Source organism: Haliotis rubra, unplaced genomic scaffold, assembly GCF_003918875.1.
Source record: "Haliotis rubra isolate DU_JTF1 unplaced genomic scaffold, ASM391887v1 Scf834, whole genome shotgun sequence".
Lineage (NCBI taxonomy): Eukaryota > Metazoa > Mollusca > Gastropoda > Lepetellida > Haliotidae > Haliotis > Haliotis rubra.
The window spans coordinates 365,766-385,520 of record NW_025767562.1 but is presented as its reverse complement, the minus strand read 5'-3'; the positions used below and the strand labels follow the sequence as shown (position 1 = coordinate 385,520).

The window sequence follows — 19,755 nt, the reverse complement described above, 5'->3', positions numbered from 1 at the left end:
AAGGATTCGACAGAAAGTACGTAATCTACACCACCAGTTTTTTGGAAGCAGCGGTAGTTGAGTGGGTTATCGCTGGCGACAAGGTGGTAGCAGCTAACACACGTTTTCGTAACGTCGTGGGAAGGTTGTAGATTGGAAATGTTTAGACACAACGTTGTCACAACGTTAGTATTGCGTGATTTATAGAGGTTACTAAAATCTTTCACGACTTTAATAAAAATGGTATTTCACGGAAGTGAGTTTAGTATTCTGTTTATTACTCTCCAACATAAATTGATAGAAACTGCCTGCTGACAGTGTGATGACTTTCAGCCTTCCGCTTGGAACCTTTTCAGCCTTTCATTTGGAACCGAACGCGTATCGTGAGGTTTCAAATGATTATTTTAGAGACTATCAATTCTGCCTTACATTCATCTAATTTTCGAACACAATACGTTTATCCCCATTCTACCATAACCGATTTAATATCGAACTCCTTCCTTCCGCGAAAGACACTGCGAAATCCGGCTCGTCTGTGAAGGGAGTGGTAGGTGCCGTTCGTATTTTTTTTAATCATTGCAACATATAAAATATTCTGTCCAAAGAAAACAAACTACTGTTTATTCAAAGCAATAATGTAACACCTAAGCGCTTGCTTTATATAATCCAAACTCCACACGGCCGAAACCAGCCTATGGTTTTGTGTGCCGTTTACTCTAACCCCTTCGCCACACTATAATGGAATCGTCTGACCTACTTATTTTTCTTGGAAGTGCAGTCTGTAGTTGTTGACAGTTACGCAACAGTTTGAAATGGCGGGCAGCCAGTGTTTACATTTTGCGAAAGGTCGAAATTTGATGTGACAGTGGAAAATACTTGACTGACTATCGACTCTGAACCCTGCAGAATCCCTGCAGAATCCAGATCCTTTTTCTGATCGATCTACGACCTGTAACTATTCAAAGATTTGTATGAACAGCGAGTGTGGATCATGATTTCACTTAGGTGTCTCCATCCCGGCATGCTACGAAAAGAGTGACAGTGCTGCTTTGTGTACATGCGACTAACTTGGGATTCCTTGGAACATTGTTTTCATCATTTTTGACTGGATTGTGGCCAAACCTTTTTCAAAGTGTATGAACATCGATCACCAGCAGTGACAGCTTTGTGGGGAAGCTGGCAGAGCGCAGAATTCTGGGGGTTCAGTTTTTTACATGTATTTTTTTAACGATGCAACGGGATATGATGGAGTATTTTGTGTTTCGTCTGACCGTTATCTTGCTTATGATTCTAAACGGAAACAAATATATCATTTACCAGGTAGGTAAATGTTTACGAACGATTTACTGCACATTTTGTATAGATAGGGATGAATTTTTACAAGGTCTTCTCATTTACATGTTATGTTTGTTTATGTTTGGGGCTGTGTATAGTAATTGAGTTTGAATATTTTTATCATTTAAGGTAATATTATAGTGAGTTCCCTAATAATTGTGGAGGAAAATCATATAATAATTGTATTTTTCGAGATTTAATAAATGTTTTATCAGCATTTCCATCACGTTTGTTGTGTTGATATTAGCCATTCGTTGGTTTCACATTACTGTTCAACCCGCTGTGCGCATGAGCAGAGCGTGCGGAAAATATCCACTGTCATGTTTCCGGTTTGGTTGTATGTTTATCGATAGTGTAAACACTCCAAAGAAAACAAAAATCGAAACAAATATATAGTTTTATGTCGAATACAACTGATCCCAATTGATTTATGAAACAAAGGCCGGGATAAGTTAAATAAATAGCTTCATTTATATCAACAAGGTCTTGTATAAAGACATATCACCACCGTCCTTCCCGCAAGGGGCGGTGGGGTAGCCTAGTGGTTAAAGCGTTGGCTCGTCACGCCGAAGGCCCGGGTTCGATTCCCCACATGGGCACAATGTGTTAAGCCCATTCCTGGTGTCCCCCGCCGTGATATTGCTGGAATATTGCTAAAAGCGGCGTAAAACTAAACTCAGTCAGTCAGTCCTTCCCGCACATCCCCTTCTCACAACTAAACAAACACATCTCTGACTGAATTTGTTTGAGTGGCATTTTGTTGAGTGATTGAATTGCAACCAATTATTGAAAAGCAGAGGCAAATGGAAGTATGTACTGAGCTATGAACAATTGTCACAACGTAAATAATTTTCATAACAGCTTTTATTTACCGTGCATTTACACTATGGATAAACCTACGACCAAACCGGAAACATGCCAGTGGATATTTTTCACACGCTCTGCGCATGCGCACAGCAAGTTGAACAGTAACGTGAAACCAACGACTGTTGGTGGTCAAGCTGATGCGGCAGTGTTGTATACGTGCGCAGTGAAGCGGTCATAAAATCAGACGAATTTTCAATCCCAAAATGATAGCGTCTAATTTTATTGATTCACCAATCAGAATCAAGAATTTCACGTAGCCATGGTAGAATGTGTAATTACCGAATAAAGGCTTCTAAAATCCAAAACATGCCCATATAGTCAAGAAAAGAAATTTTATTTTCACTATAAACCAATAACGTTATGTCAACAATACTGTGACAAGTAAACACTAGAATGACGTCACAGCTTGACGTAAATGTCGTCATAGCATGACGTAATAGTAACTCAGGTCAATGTGACTTTTGGTCGGACATGGTCACCGTTTCACAAAGCTCTCTAAGCCCTACGACTATCGTAAGTCAGTGTTACAGTATAGGAGGTATTAATGCTACGAGGAAAGTTACGAGTTCTTAGGCTTACGAGAGCTTTGTGAAACGGAGCCCTGGGTTGGGGCAGTTTCTAAAACAACCTTTTTATTTTTGTGACAAAACTTATGCAATTTTTTTCTAGAGTCGGTCTGTTACTTTTATTGCAGTCCGCGTTGGTTTGATTCTTTTATGTCTGTTTGTTTTTGTGTTAGATTGCAATTCATCGGTATCATTTTGTCTCAAACGGACTGTAAACGTTATGCTTTGGGCTCCTCACCACGTTATAACAACGTTTCTGACACATAGATCTTTCTTCACTATTCAGTTACAGCTTCAGAAAGAACACGACCAAACCAACGTAGAACTTGACCAATAAGCATCGAAGTTCATTTCTGCTTTCTTTCTTATGCACTGTCCATTACTGTGAAAAGTACTCAAATATTAACGTTAACTAGAACGTCGTCAAGACAACGTAAAATACGTTAGCATAAAATAACTTAACCTTCCAACCTTCCAAGTTAAAAAATGACGTATCACAATGTCAGGCCACAACGTTGTGACCGCGTAAAATGGGAGTCTACAGTGAAACGTGAAATTGTTAGTTGAGTTAACTCTGAGTTTTACGCCGCACTCAGCAATATTCCAGCTATATGGCGGTGGTCTGTAAATAACCGAGTCTGGACCAGACAATCCAGTGATCAAAAGCAGGAGCATCGATCTACGCAATTGGGATACGATGACATGTGTCAACCGCGTCTGCGATTTAGCGCGTGAACGTGAACGTTCAAAAACCGGTTTATTCCAGTGACAACTGAACTTATCTCTTGGAGGCTGAAACTGCAATGTTTTATCGCTTTTTAAACGCGTGACGCCTCAATGACCTGTGTATAGATCCTTGCTATGCCGTCTACGAGTTACAGGGGACTCGTGAATTACTTTCCGTTTGTTCCGCCTAACACGTGTTTTATTGCAAATTATTCGCACACGTATTCTCGTATTTATTGTTCTATATCAACAACTGTTAATAAATAAGCAGGAAATGACACATAGACCAGGAAAACCGTAAGTTGCAAGGAAGAGCTTATTTATAGACTTTCCTTGTTTCTCATTCGAATGTGCAGAATATACTTGCCCGAAAGCACCGTTAGATTTGGGCTTGAGTAAACCGTGCCTTGTGGTAAGAGGTGTCTAGTGGGATCACGTGGTCAGTCTCGCCGTGGTGGTTGATGAATGCCATTGCATAAAAATTATTTTTGTTTAAATATTTATTTCCACTTCATGTTGTACAAACTTTAGGATATTCTCCATGCGTTTTCGTATCAAAAGATCGGTGCTCATAATGTCAGTCACTCGATTCAGAGTTGCAGGATCCGTTTGTTGTGGGTACCTTCTCCTGCCTGAGTAGAGAGTCACGCCTTTATTTTATTTCTTTTAGGGAATCACAATAACTCTTGTGCTGTGATCGCTTTGAAGAACATACGTCATGTCCCCGATGTGAATCCGGGTTAGAATTGGTCTTCAGCAACCCATGCTTTTCGTAAGACGCGACTAACAAGATCGGGTGATAAGGCTCGCTGACTTGGTTGACACATGTCATCGTATCCCATTTGCGTAGATCGGTGCTCATGCACACTGGATTGTCTGGTCCAGATTTGAATATTTACAGACCGCCGTCATGTAGCTGGAATATTGCCGAGTGCGGCATAAAACTAAATTGACTCAGCCCGGTGTGACGAGTAAACGCTTATTACAAATGCCCACCCAGCTATGTATTCATATATATGTACGCTGTATCCGTATGGATGTATTGATTTGACATAGTGTGTACATAGTTTGAATTTGCGATTTAGTCTAGTCTCTTTTCCAGCTGGGTCCACCCCTATTATACTGATCCAGCTCAACATATGGCTAGTCCCGGCTAGGATAAGTCTCCAGAACCGTTTTGTATAAAATCGATTAATATATGTTGGATGGTCAGACTTGGTAACCTCATGAATGAGTGAGTATTGATTTTCGCAACTTTTAGCAATGTTCCATCAATACCACAAAGAGGGACTCTAGAAATGGGCTTCACATTTTGTAGCCATGTGGGGAATTGAACCGTTACTATGGCTTGAGGAGCGAACGCTTTAACCACTAGGCTACTCCGCCAACACAGCAGCCATATGGAGAGACATGAGGACAAGTGAACCACAAATACATCGCTATATATATTGAAATGCAAACATGTAACATATTAAAACACTGAAATATGTTGCACGATTGTGTACAATAAGGAGTTTGAGCCATGAGCAAGAAACGTCATACGATCTCGATTAGGATCATGTGCACGTTCAATACCATGACCCACCGTGTCTACCGAGGAGTCAGTCAACCCGTCATTCATACCTGTATAAGCCTTATATCTATACTGAGCAATTATAAACACTTCTTTGGTGTGAATAAGGTCTCAATCGCAATGGGAAGGCCGTTCGAGATGAATAAACTGGAATATGACTGGCTCCTCTTTTCAGAGAATTTTTTAGCGTCACGCACACAGACACACACACTCACAATTGTTGATATTTTCTAATGCAGTCATTAGTCATGTGTATTCTCACGTTAGATTTTCCTGGTTTGTATAAGGTCCTGGTCATATACCTAGAAATAGATGTACTGTGACGTGTTATAACAAAGTTTTCCTCCCAGTCACGTATTGCTACACGATCACTCACCCAGGTAAGACAGCACGCGTGCTCTCTGTTAGTATGTCCATATCCCCGTGCTCCCTGCTGGTATGTCCATGTCCCCGTGCTACCTGCTGGTATGTCCATATTCCCGTGCACTCTGCTGGTATGTCCACATCCCCGTGCTCCCTGCTGGTATGTCCATATCCCCGTGCTCCCTGCTGGTATGTCCATATCCCCGTGCTCCCTGCTGGTATGTCCATATCCCCGTGCTCTCTGCTGGTATGTCCATATCCCCGTGCTCCCTGCTGGTATGTCCATATCCCCGTGCTCCCTGCTGGTATGTCCACATCCCCTTGCTCCCTGCTGGTATGTCCATATCCCCGTGCTCCCTGCTGGTATATCCATATCCCCGTGCTCTCTGCTGGTATGTCCACTTCCCGTGCTCTCTGCTCCCTGCTGGAATGTCATGTCCATATCCCCGTGCTTCCTGCTGGTATGACCATATCCCCGTGCACCCTGCTGGTATGTCCATGTCCCGATCCCTGTGCTCTTTCGTGCTGGTATGTCCACATCCCCTTGCTCCCTGCTGGTATGTCCATATCGACGTGCTCTCTGCTGGTATGTCCATATCCCCGTGCTCTCTGCTGGTATGTCCATATACCCGTGCTCCTTGCAGGTATGTCCATATCCCCATGCTCCCTGCTGGTATCGTGCTCTCTGCTGGTATGTCCATATCCGTGCTCCCTGCTGGTATGTCCATATCCCCATGCTCTCTGCTGGTATGTCCATATCCCCGTGCTCTCTGCTGGTATGTCTATTTCCCCGTGCTCTCTGCTGGTATGTCCCCATCCATGTGCTCTCTGCTGGTATGTCCACATCCCCGTGTTCCCTGCTGGTATGTCCATATGTGCGTGCTCTCTGCTGGTATGTCCATATCCCCGTGCTCTCTGCTGGTATGTCCACATCCCCGTACTCCCTGCTTGTATGTCCATATCCCCTTGCTCTCTGCTGGTATGTCCACATCTTCTTGCTCCCTACTGGTATGTCCATATCCCCGTGCTCCCTGCTGGTATGTCCATATCCCCGTGCTCTCTGCTGGTATGTCCACTTCCCCTTGTTCCCTGACATTATGTCCACATCCCCTTGTTTCCTGCTGGTATGACCACATACCTGTACACTCTGCTGGTATGTCCACATCCCCGTGCTCTCTGCTTGTATGCCCACATCCCCGTGCTCCCTGCTGGTATGTCCATATGCCAGTGCTTTCTGCTGGTATGTCCACATCTCCGTGCTCTCTGCTGTTATGTCCACATCCCCGTACTCCCTGCTTGTATGTCCATATCCCCGTGCTCTCTGCTGGCATGTCCACATCCCCTTGCTCCCTGCTGGTATGTCCATATCCCCGTGCTCTCTGCTTGTATGTCCACTTCCCCTTGCTCCCTGCCGGTATGTCCACATCCCCTTGTTTCCTGCTGGTATGACCACATACCTGTGCACTCTGCTGGTATGTCCACATCCTCTGTTCTCTGCTGGTATGTCCACATCCCCTGTGTTCTCTGCTGGTATGCCCACATCTCCGTGCTTCTCTGCTGTTATGTCCATATGCCCGTGCTCCTCTGCTGGTATGTCCATATCCCCATGCCCTCTCTGCTGGTATGTCCACATCCCCTTGCTTCCTGCTGGTACGCCCATATCCCCGTGCTCGCTGCTTGTATGTCCTCATCCCCATGCTCTCTGCTGGTATGTCCACATACCCATGCTCTCTGCTGGTATGTCCATATCCCCTGTGCTCTCTGCTGGTGTGTCCATTTCCCCATGCTCCTGCTGGTATGTCCATATCCCCTGTGCTCTCTGCTGGTGTGTCCATTTCCCTGCGTTTCTGCTGGTATGTCCACATCCCCGTGCACTCTGCTGGTATGTCCATATTCCCTCGCCGTTATGTCCACATCCCTGTGCTCCCTGCTTGTATGTCCATATTCCTCAGTGCTCCCTGCTGGTATGTCCATATCCCCGTGCTCTCTCTGCTGTTATGTCCACATCTCCGTATGCCCTGCTTGTACGTCCATATCCCCGTACGCATCTGCTGGCATGTCCACATGCCCTGCTGGTGCTCTCACATCCCCGTACTCCCTGCTGGTATGTGCATTTCCCCGTGCTCTCTGCTGGTATGTCCACTTCCCCGTGTTCCCTGCTGGTATGTCCACATCCCCTTTGTTTCCTGCTGGTATGTCCATATTACCTGTGCACTCTGCTCGTATGTCCACATCCCCGTGCTCCCTGCTGGTATGTCCACATCCCTTGTTCCCTGCTGGTGTCCATATCGACGCTCCCTGCTGGTATGTCCATATCCCCATGCTCCCTGCTGGTATGTCCACATACCCGTGCACTCTGTTGTATGTCCATATCCCCGCGCTCTCCTGCTGGTATGTCCACATCCCTTGTTCCCTGCTGGTATGTCCATATCGACGTGCTCTCTGCTGGTATGTCCATATCCCCATGCCTCTCTGCTGGTACGTCCATATCCCTTTGTTCCCTGCTGGTATGTCCACATCCCTTTGTTCTCTGCTGGTATGTCCATATACCCCGTGTTCTCTGCTGGTATGTCTATTTCCCCGTGCTCTCTGCTGGTATGACCACATACCCGTGCACTCTGCTGGTATGTCCACATCCCCGTGCTACCTGCTGGTATGTCCACATCCCCTTGCTCCCTGCTGGTATGTCCATATCGACGTGCTCTCTGCTGGTATGTCCATATCCCCATGCTCCCTGCTGGTACGTCCATATCTCCGTGCTCCCTGCTGGTATGTCCACATCCCCATGCTCTCTGCTGGTATGTCCATATCCCCGTGCTCTCTGCTGGTATGTCTATTTCCCCGTGCTCTCTGCTGGTATGTCCCCATCCATGTGCTCTCTGCTGGTATGTCCATATTACCGTGCACTCTGCTGGTATGTCCACATCCCCATGTTCCCTGCTGGTATGTCCATATGTGCGTGCTCTCTGCTGGTATGTCCATATCCCCGTGCTCTCTGCTGGTATGTCCACATCCCCGTACTCCCTGCTTGTATGTCCATATACCCTTGCTCTCTGCTGGTATGTCCACATCTTCTTGTTCCCTGCTGGTATGTCCATATCCCCGTGCTCCCTGCTGGTATGTCCATATCCCCGTGCTCTCTGCTGGTATGTCCACTTCCCCTTGTTCCCTGACATTATGTCCACATCCCCTTGTTTCCTGCTGGTATGACCACATACCTGTACACTCTGCTGGTATGTCCACATCCCCTTGTTTCCTGCTGGTATGACCACATACCCGTGCACTCTGCTGGCATGTCCACATCCCCGTGCTCCCTGCTGGTATGTCCACATCCCCTTGCTCCCTGCTGGTATGTCCATATCGACGTTCTCTCTGCTGGTATGTCCATATCCCCATGCTCCCTGCTGGTACGTCCATATCCCCGTGCTCCCTGCTGGTATGTCCACATCCCCATGCTCTCTGCTGGTATGTCCATATGCCCGTGCTCTCTGCTTGTATGTCTATTTCCCCGTGCTCTCTGCTGGTATGTCCATATGCCCGTGCTCTCTGCTTGTATGTCTATTTCCCCGTGCTCTCTGCTGGTATGACCACATACCCGTGCTCTCTGCTGTTATGTCCACATCCCCGTACTCCCTGCTTGTATGTCCACATCCCCTTGCTCCCTGCTAGTATGTCCATATCCCCGTGCTCTCTGCTGGTATGTCCACTTCCCTTTGCTTCCTGCTGGTATGTCCATATCCCCTTGTTTCCTGCTGGTATGACCACATACCTGTGCACTCTGCTGGTATGTCCACATCCCCGTGCTCCCTGCTGGTATGTCCACATCCCCGTGCCCTCTGCTGGTATGCCCACATCTCCGTGCTCCCTGCTGTTATGTCCATATGCCCGTGCCCTCTGCTGGTATGTCCACATCCCCGTGCTCTCTGCTGTTATGTCCACATCCCCGTACTCCCTGCTTGTATGTCCATATCCCCGTGCTCTCTGCTGGCATGTCCACATCCCCTTGCTCCCTGCTGGTACGTCCATATCCCCGTGCTCGCTGCTTGTATGTCCTTATCCCCATGCTCTCTGCTGCTATGTCCACATACCCATGCTCTCTGCTGGTATGTCCATATCCCCTGTGCTCTCTGCTGGTGTGTCCATTTCCCCGTGCTCTCTGCTGGTATGTCCACATCCCCGTGCTCCCTGCTGGTATGTCCATATTCCCGTGCTCTCTGCTGTTATGTCCACATCCCCGTGCTCCCTGCTGGTATGTCCATATCCCCGTGCTCTCTCTGCTGTTATGTCCACATCTCCGTACTCCCTGCTTGTACGTCCATATCCCCGTGCTCTCTGCTGGTATGTCCACATGCCCTTGCTCCCTGCTGGTATGTCCATATCCCCGTGCTCTCTCTGCTGTTATGTCCACATCTCCGTACTCCCTGCTTGTACGTCCATATCCCCATCCTCTCTGCTGGTATGTCCATATCCCCGTGCTTCCTGCTGGTATGTCCATTTCCCCGTGCTCTCTGCTGGTATGTCCACATCCCCGTGCTCTCGGCTGGTATGTCCACATCCCCTTGCTCCCTGCTGGTATGACCACATCCCCTTGTTTCCTGCTGGTATGACCACATACCCGTGCACTCTGCTGGTATGTCCACATCCCCGTGCTCTCGGCTGGTATGTCCACATCCCCTTGCTCCCTGCTGGTATGACCACATGGTATGTCCATATACCCGTGCACTCTGCTGGTATGTCCACATCCCCGTGCCCTGGTGCACATCCCCTTGCTCTGGTATGTCCATATCCCGTGCTCCCTGCTGGTATGTCCATATCCCCGTGCTTCTGCTGGTATGTCCACATCTCCGTGCTCCCTGCTGTTGTCCAAATCCATATGCCCGTGCCCTCTCTCCGTGCTGGTATGTCCACATCCCTGCTGGTGTTTCTGCTGTTATGTCCACATCCCCGTACTCCCTGCTTGTATGTCCATATCCCCGTGCTCTCTGCTGGCATGTCCACATCCCCTTGCCCCCTGCTGGTACGTCCATATCCCCGTGCTCGCTGCTTGTATGTCCTTATCCCCATGCTCTCTGCTGCTATGTCCACATACCCATGCTCTCTGCTGGTATGTCCATATCCCCTGTGCTCTCTGCTGGTGTGTCCATTTCCCCGTGCTCTCTGCTGGTATGTCCACATCCCCGTGCTCTCTGCTGGTATGTCCATATTCCCGTGCTCTCTGCTGGTATGTCCATATTCCCGTGCTCTCTGCTTGTATGTCCATATCCCCGTGCTCTCTCTGCTGTTATGTCCACATCTCCGTACTCCCTGCTTGTACGTCCATATCCCCGTGCTCTCTGCTGGTATGTCCACATGCCCTTGCTCCCTGCTGGTATGTCCATATCCCCGTGCTCTCTCTGCTGTTATGTCCACATCCCCGTACTCCCTGCTGGCATGTCCACATCCCCTTGCTCCCTGCTGGTACGTCCATATCCCCGTGCTCGCTGCTTGTATGTCCTTATCCCCATGCTCTCTGCTGCTATGTCCACATACCCATGCTCTCTGCTGGTATGTCCATATCCCCTGTGCTCTCTGCTGGTGTGTCCATTTCCCCGTGCTCTCTGCTGGTATGTCCACATCCCCGTGCTCTCTGCTGGTATGTCCATATTCCCGTGCTCTCTGCTGTTATGTCCACATCCCCGTGCTCCCTGCTGGTATGTCCATATTCCCGTGCTCTCTGCTTGTATGTCCATATCCCCGTGCTCTCTCTGCTGTTATGTCCACATCTCCGTACTTTGTACGTCCATATCCCCGTGCTTCTGCTGGTATGTCCATATCCCCGTGCTTCCATATCTGCTGGTATGTCCACATTACTCCCCTGCTTGTACTCTGCTGGTATGTCCATATCCCCGTGCTTCCTGCTGGTATGTCCATTTCCCCGTGCTTGCTGGCGTCCTGCTGGCTGGTATGACCACATCCCCTTGTTTCCTGCTGGTATGACCACATACCCGTGCACTCTGCTGGTATGTCCACATCCCCGTGCTCTCTGCTGGTATGTCCACATCCCCTTGCTCCCTGCTGGTATGACCACATCCCCTTGTTTCCTGCTGGTATGACCACATACCCGTGCACTCTGCTGGTATGTCCACATCCCCGTGCTCTCTGCTGGTATGTCCACATCCCCTTGCTCCCTGCTGGTATGTCCATATGCCCGTGCTCTCTGCTGGTATGTCCACATCCCCGTGCACTCTGCTGGTATGTCCACATCCCCGTGCTCCCTGCTGGTATGTCCACATCCCCGTGCTCTCTGCTGGTATGCCCACATCTCCGTGCTCCCTGCTGTTATGTCCATATGCCCGTGCCCTCTGCTGGTATGTCCACATCCCCGTGCTCTCTGCTGTTATGTCCACATCCCCGTACTCCCTGCTTGTATGTCCATATCCCCGTGCTCTCTGCTGGCATGTCCACATCCCCTTGCTCCCTGCTGGTACGTCCATATCCCCGTGCTCGCTGCTTGTATGTCCTTATCCCTATGCTCTCTGCTGCTATGTCCACATACCCATGCTCTCTGCTGGTATGTCCATATCCCCTGTGCTCTCTGCTGGTGTGTCCATTTCCCCGTGCTCTCTGCTGGTATGTCCACATCCCCGTGCTCTCTGCTTGTATGTCCATATCCCCTTGCTCTCTGCTGGTATGTCCATATGCCCGTGCTCCTTGCTGGTTTGTCCATATCGACGTTCTCTCTGCTGGTATGTCCATATCCCGTGCTCTCTGCTGGTATGTCCATCACCTTAGTGTGCTCTCATTTGATATGCCCATCAAGTTGCCGTGCTCTCTCCTGATATGCCCATCAAGTTAGGGTGCTCTCTGCTGATGTGTCCACCAAATTAGAGTGCTCTCAGCTGATATGTCCGTCAAATTAATGTGCTCTCTGCCAATTCAATTAGACTGTTGGTATGTCAGTAAATTATCCGTGTTCGCTGTTGGTGTGTCAGTAAATTATCCGTACTCTCTTTTGGTATGATGTCAATAAATTATCTGTACTCTCTGTTGATGTCCCTGTAAATTATCCATGCTCACTGTTGGTATGTCAGTAAATTATCTTTACTCTTTGTTGGTGTGTCAATAAAGTATCCATGCTCACTGTTGGTGTGTCGGTACATTATCGGTGCTCACTGTTGGTGTGTCGTTACATTATCGGTGCTCACTGTAGGTATGTCTGTACATTATCGGTGCTCACTGTTGGTATGTCGGTAAAATATCGGTGCTAACTGTTGGCATGTCTGTAAATGCCCATCAATTGGGAGTGCTCTCAGCTGATATGTCCATCAAATTAAAGTGCTCTCTGCCCATCAAATTAGACTGTTGGTATGTCAGTAAATTATTCTTGCTCACTGTTGGTGTGTCAGTAAATTATTCTTGCTCACTGTTGCTATCTCAGTAAATTATCCATGCTTACTGTTCGTATCTCGGTAAATTATCCGTGCTCATTGTTGGTATGTCAGTAAATTATCCGTGCTCACTGTTCGTATCTCGGTAAATTATCCGAGCTCACTGTTGGTCTGTCTCTATATTATCTGTGCTCACTGTTGGTGTGTCGATAAATTATCCGTGCTCACTACTGATATGCCCATCAATTAGGAGTGCTCTCAGCTGATATGTCCATCAAATTAAAGTGCTCTCTGCCCATCAAATTAGACTGTTGGTATGTCAGTAAATTATCCGTGCTCACTGTTGGTATGTCGGTAATTTATCTATGCTCACTGTTGGTGTGTCGGTAAATTATGCGTTTTCACTGTTACTGTGTCGGTAAATTATGCATGCTCACTGTTGGTATGTCTGTAAATTAGACATGCTCACTGTTGGTCTGTCTCTATATTTTCCGTGCTCACTGTTGGTATGTTGGTAGATTATCCGTGCTCACTGTTGGTATGTCTGTAAATTATCCGTACTCACTTGGTATGTTGGTAATTTTCCCGTGCTCACTGTTGGTGTGTCAGTAATTTATCCTCTCTCTCTGTTGGTGTGTCGTTAAATTATCCGTACTCACTGTTGGTGCGTCAGTAATTTATCCGTGCTCACTGTTGGTATGTCGGTAAATTATCCGTGCTCACTGTTTGTATGTCGGTAATTTATCCGTGCTCACTGTTGGTATGTCGGTAAATTATGCGTACTCACTGTTGGTGCGTCAGTAAATTATCCTGGCTCACTGTTTGTATGTCGGTAAATTATCCGTACTCACTGTTTGTATGTCGGTAATTTATCCTTGCTCACTGTTTGTATGTCGGTAAATTTTCCGTACTCACTGTTTGTATGTCGGTAATTTATCCGTGCTCACTGTTTGTATGTCGGTAAATTATCCGTGCTCACTGTTTGTATGTCGGTAATTTATCCGTGCTCACTGTTGGTATTTCAGTAAATTATCTGACTCACTGTTGGTACTCTGTGTTGGACATGCTCACTGTTGGTCTGTCTCTATATTATCCGTACTCACTGTTGGTATTTCAGTAAATTATCCGTACTCACTGTTGGTATGTCTGTAAATTAGACATGCTCACTGTTGGTCTGTCTCTATATTATCCGTGCTCACTGTTGGTATGTTGGTAATTTATCCGTGCTCACTGTTGGTATGTTGGTAGATTATCCGTGCTCACTGTTGGTATGTCTGTAAATTATCCGTACTCACTTGGTATGTTGGTAATTTTCCCGTGCTCACTGTTGGTGTGTCAGTAATTTATCCTCTCTCTCTTTTGGTGTGTCGTTAAATTATCCGTACTCACTGTTGGTGCGTCAGTAATTTATCCGTGCTCACTGTTTGTATGTCAGTAATTTATCCATGCTCACTGTTGGTATGTCTGTAAATTATCCGTACTCACTGTTGGTATGTCGGTAAATTATCCTTGCTCACTGTTGGTATGTCAGTAAATTATCCGTGCTCACTGTTTGTGTGTCAGTCGGTAATTTATCCGTGCTCACTTGGTATGTCGGTAAATTATCCGTACTTTACTGTTGGTGCGTCAGTAAAGTATCGGTGCTCACTGTTGGTATGTCGGTAAATTATCCGTATTCACTGTTTGTATGTCGGTAAATTATCCTTGCTCACTGTCGCTATCTCAGTAAATTATCCATGCTCACTGTTCGTATGTCGGTAAATTATCCGAGCTCACTGTTGGTCTGTCTCTATATTATCTCAGCTCACTGTTGGTGTGTCGATAAATTATCCGTGCTCACTGTTCGTATCTCGGTAAATTATCCGAGCTCACTGTTGGTCTGTCTCTATATTATCTGTGCTCATTGTTGGTATGTCAGTAAATTATCCGTGCTCACTGTTCGTATCTCGGTAAATTATCCGAGCTCACTGTTGGTCTGTCTCTATATTATCTGTGCTCACTGTTGGTGTGTCGATAAATTATCCGTGCTCACTACTGATATGCCCATCAATTAGGAGTGCTCTCAGCTGATATGTCCATCAAATTAAAGTGCTCTCTGCCCATCAAATTAGACTGTTGGTATGTCAGTAAATTATCCGTGCTCACTGTTGGTATGTCGGTAATTTATCTATGCTCACTGTTGGTGTGTCGGTAAATTATGCGTTTTCACTGTTACTGTGTCGGTAAATTATGCATGCTCACTGTTGGTATGTCTGTAAATTAGACATGCTCACTGTTGGTCTGTCTCTATATTTTCCGTGCTCACTGTTGGTATGTTGGTAGATTATCCGTGCTCACTGTTGGTATGTCTGTAAATTATCCGTACTCACTTGGTATGTTGGTAATTTTCCCGTGCTCACTGTTGGTGTGTCAGTAATTTATCCTCTCTCTCTGTTGGTGTGTCGGTAAATTATCCGTACTCACTGTTGGTGCGTCAGTAATTTATCCGTGCTCACTGTTGGTATGTCGGTAAATTATCCGTGCTCACTGTTTGTATGTCGGTAATTTATCCGTACTCACTGTTTGTATGTCGGTAAATTATCCGTACTCACTGTTTGTATGTCGGTAATTTATCCTTGCTCACTGTTTGTATGTTGGTAAATTTTCCGTACTCACTGTTTGTATGTTGGTAATTTATCCTTGCTCACTGTTTGTATGTCGATAAATTATCCGTGCTCACTGTTTGTATGTCGGTAATTTATCCGTGCTCACTGTTGGTATTTCAGTAAATTATCTGTACTCACTGTTGGTATGTCTGTAAATTAGACATGCTCACTGTTGGTCTGTCTCTATATTATCCGTACTCACTGTTGGTATTTCAGTAAATTATCTGTACTCACTGTTGGTATGTCTGTAAATTAGACATGCTCACTGTTGGTCTGTCTCTATATTATCCGTGCTCACTGTTGGTATGTTGGTAATTTATCCGTGCTCACTGTTGGTATGTTGGTAGATTATCCGTGCTCACTGTTGGTATGTCTGTAAATTATCCGTACTCACTTGGTATGTTGGTAATTTTCCCGTGCTCACTGTTGGTGTGTCAGTAATTTATCCTCTCTCTCTTTTGGTGTGTCGTTAAAGTATCCGTACTCACTGTTGGTGCTTCGGTAATTTATCCGTGCTCACTGTTTGTATGTCAGTAATTTATCCTTGCTCACTGTTGGTATGTCTGTAAATTATCCGTACTCACTGTTGGTATGTCGGTAAATTATCCTTGCTCACTGTTGGTATGTCGGTAAATTATCCGTACTCACTGTTTGTATGTCGGTAATTTATCCTTGCTCACTGTTTGTATGTCGGTAATTTATCCTTGCTCACTGTTGGTATTTCAGTAAATTATCTGTACTCACTGTTGGTATATCGGTAAATTATCCGTACTCACTGTTGGTGTGTCGGTAAATTATCTGTACTCACGTTTGGTATGTCGGTATATTATCCGTTTTCACTGGTGGTATGTCATTAAAATATCCCTGTACAGTATTGAAATGTGCACACAATGCTCCTGAACTCCTGAACGCTATTTCCATAAAATACACCTCTTCGGTATTCGCACAATATAAAATTGGCTGGTTCTGACAATAATCCGGTGTTATGTCTGCAGCCATATCGCCATGGTGTAACTTACCAGCTGTAATTCCTATGTGATGTAGATGAGAGCACCCAGCACATTGCAGGCCCGTGTGGTATCCTGAGAATCCTGAGGCTTGTTTCTATTGTCTTTGTGTCTATCGTTTGATGAAACACCCAGCAGTGTTTCAGTTGCATCACGGCGCCCTGTAAGTAATCGAATCTGGACCAGACAAACCAACGATTTACAAAATCCGCAACGATCAACGCAATGGAGATTCAAGATCCCCACTTTAGGGCATACCTTCACATCTGATATATTCCAGCTGTATCAAGCACGGTCCTTAAGTTTGTATTTGTGTTTGTTATGTGCTGGCTTCAAATGATCGAGTCTGGACTAGACAATTCAACGATTTACATCACGAGTATCGGCCTACGCAATTTCAATTCAATGACGTGAATCCCCAAAGTTCCAGGGCCCGAGCGGATAATCCTGTTAGTGACCAACATTAGTTGTTGAAGACCATTCATAGCAGATATAAATATATTTACGTAAACCATACCCCAAGTAATAACTATTTGCAACGTCACTGAAATCGACCGTCCAATCCACAGACTGGCTTCTCAGAATAATGACATATACTGAAGGGAACGCATGAAAGTACAAGTGTTCCTTATTCTTTTCCAGGTTTCTCCACAAGCTTTGTATTGCACTGTGGGTGAAATTCTGGAAAAGAATAAAGGAACACTTGTACTATCACATATGTTCCCTTATTCGTTTCCATGAGTATATGACGGGGGAACCCTCTTATCCGGATCCCCAACGGTTCCACAAGGTCTGTGTTTCTGACCCCCCCCCAAATATAGCTGGAATATTGCTAAAAGCGGCGTAAAACTAAACTCACTCACTCTTTGTGTCTGATGTTGTGTCGGACCTATTGCAAGATGTGGGTACACACATTTGTTTAATCCATTATCGATTAAGTATTGAATTAGCGAATGCAAAGTTTCATTAATCTGAATTTGACAACATTTTACAAAGTTATCCTGGTGCTTTCCTTCCTCTATGAGATTTCGGTCACACGAATATTTGTTGTGTATCAGGGGAAGTTTACGCCTTTGTTTTGTTGTCATGGACTAACGGGTTCCTCAATCATAAGGAAACTGGGTTTCTTCAATCAGTTGGTCAGGTAACGGGGAAACTAACTCGCTGGTGGCGAACAATGGTCTTATAATGGCATTTCTATACAAATAATTTCTGAATACAAATATCTTGGAGTACATTTTAATTCTACACTGAACGAGGGTAAAAGCTGCCGTTGCCTTATCAGCAACAGCAAAACAAGATATAGTCTATGTATTTTCATCACTCTACCCATTAGCGCCAACATCACCAAAGATAGGTTTTATTTTTCGATGCACAGATTCAACCAATGCTTTTGTATGGGGAGAAATATGGGTTTTTCAGACTTTTGAACCGAATGAAAAATACATTTATTGGCATGTAAGAAGTTCCTTAATGTTAGTTAACATTACAACACCAAACTCTATGGTATATGGAGAATTTGGAAGATATCCACTTCATATAAACTCTCACTTTCGATGCATAAAAGTACTGGTTCCAAATACTGAGAATGCATGAACAGCATCTACCCAAAACATCTTATAACATGCTGCTTAATTTAGATATTTAGGATCATGTACCATGGGCATCAAGTATAAGATATCTGTTGTTTTCGTGTGGATTTGGATACGTGTGGCTTTTCCAAGGTGTTGGTAACAAGTCGCTGTTTGTGAACGAATTTTGTCAATGAGCCGTTGATATGTTTCGTCAGGGTGGATGAATACCCTTAGTTCAAGTCCTATATTTGATGTATATAGATCCTTTAAAACAATGATCGAACCTGGAGATATCTATCAAACATCAAGGTCTTATCTACAATAACATATCTTGATCTTGAGTGAGTGAGTGAGTTAATATTTAACGTCACATCGGCAATATTGCAGCCATATTGTGACTCTTGATCTTGAATATATATGTGGCCTTGAACATAGTTCTCTAATACCAGCAGATTTTCTTGTATATGTGTACGTACACGTTGAGGGGGAAGTTATGAGACAAAGGTGCCATAGTCTAGAACCGGAGATACGGTCCTCGACTTTTAATACCAAAGATGGTAGATGGGTATGCTGGATGATTTTTTGGTTTTTATTTTGTATTTTTCTGTTGTTGTTTTCTTTAATTTTGTTTGCTTTAAAACATGTGCTGGGTCGTTGTTGATATACCTCCAAATCAATTACTATTGAAATATCCTAAATATATTCACTCGAGGTCGTGGTAGGGCCCGAGGTCCGTCGTGTTCGTTAAAAAACTGGTAATAACTAATAACCAATCGAAATAACTGAATATTTTAAGAAAAAAGTGAAATACATGTAATGTGAAAATTTGAGTAAAAAACATATATGTTAAAAGTTCGGTACATTAGTCTTTCCTGTGATATAACTGGAATACTGTATCTTAAGCACTTCGATATTGGTTTTAACAGGGGTATAGACATCTTTGTATATTACCTGAGTTATGTTAATGATGTGTATCTAAGTCTTCTTCTTCGATAGAATTGAACTAACATCCATCAGCAAAGCCATGTGCATCTCGGATAATCACACCTGACAGATAATGGCGTTTCTAAAAAAAAATAGTATTATTTCAGTTTGGCTGTAGTGAGTGAGTGAGTTAACATTTAACGTCGTATCGGTTATCGTATCGATATCTCGATCAGCCATACCGCTACGAAACCAAGTTTACAGTGGTCAGGTGGCCAAGTGGTCCGTCCGTATCCTCATATAGCATGACTTCTTGCAGAAAGCACGCAGTCCACATATAGGGATGTTCTGTGTACAAATGCTCTGTGTACAGTCCAGATAGTATAAGTCTGCTCTCTGTACAATCTAGACATTATAAGGGTGCTCTTTGTACACTTAAGACATCAGAGGAATGCTCTGTGTACAATCTAGACATTATAGCTGTGCTCTGTTCACAGTCGGGAAACTAAAGGTATGCTGTGTGTACAGTCTAGACATTATAGCTGTGTTCTGTACAGTTGGGGAACTAGAGGGATGCTCTCTGTACAGTCGGGAAACTTGAGGTATGCTGTGTGTACAGTTGGGAAACTAGAGTTGTGCTCTGTCTACAGTCGGGAAACTAGAGGTATGCTCTGTGCACAGTCGGGAAACTTGAGGTATGCTCTGTGTACAGTCGGGAAACTAGAGGTATGCTCTCTGTACAGTCGGGAAACTTGAGGTATGCTCTCTGTGTACAGTCGGGAAACTAGAGGTATGCTCTGTGTACAGTCGGGAAACTTGTGGTAGGTAT

At 45.2% G+C, this 19,755-nt stretch overlaps 1 long non-coding RNA gene across 1 annotated transcript; it reads right to left on the bottom strand.

Moving 5' to 3' along the window:
* Window positions 1-211: 211 nt before the first annotated feature.
* Window positions 212-18,318, bottom strand: LOC124262385. The gene is made up of 3 exons (XR_006894572.1): window positions 18,306-18,318; window positions 2,777-2,782; window positions 212-319 (listed from the first exon to the last, which is right to left on the bottom strand). It is a non-coding gene; the product is annotated as an uncharacterized LOC124262385 (long non-coding RNA).
* Between the last annotated feature and the right edge of the window lie 1,437 nt (window positions 18,319-19,755).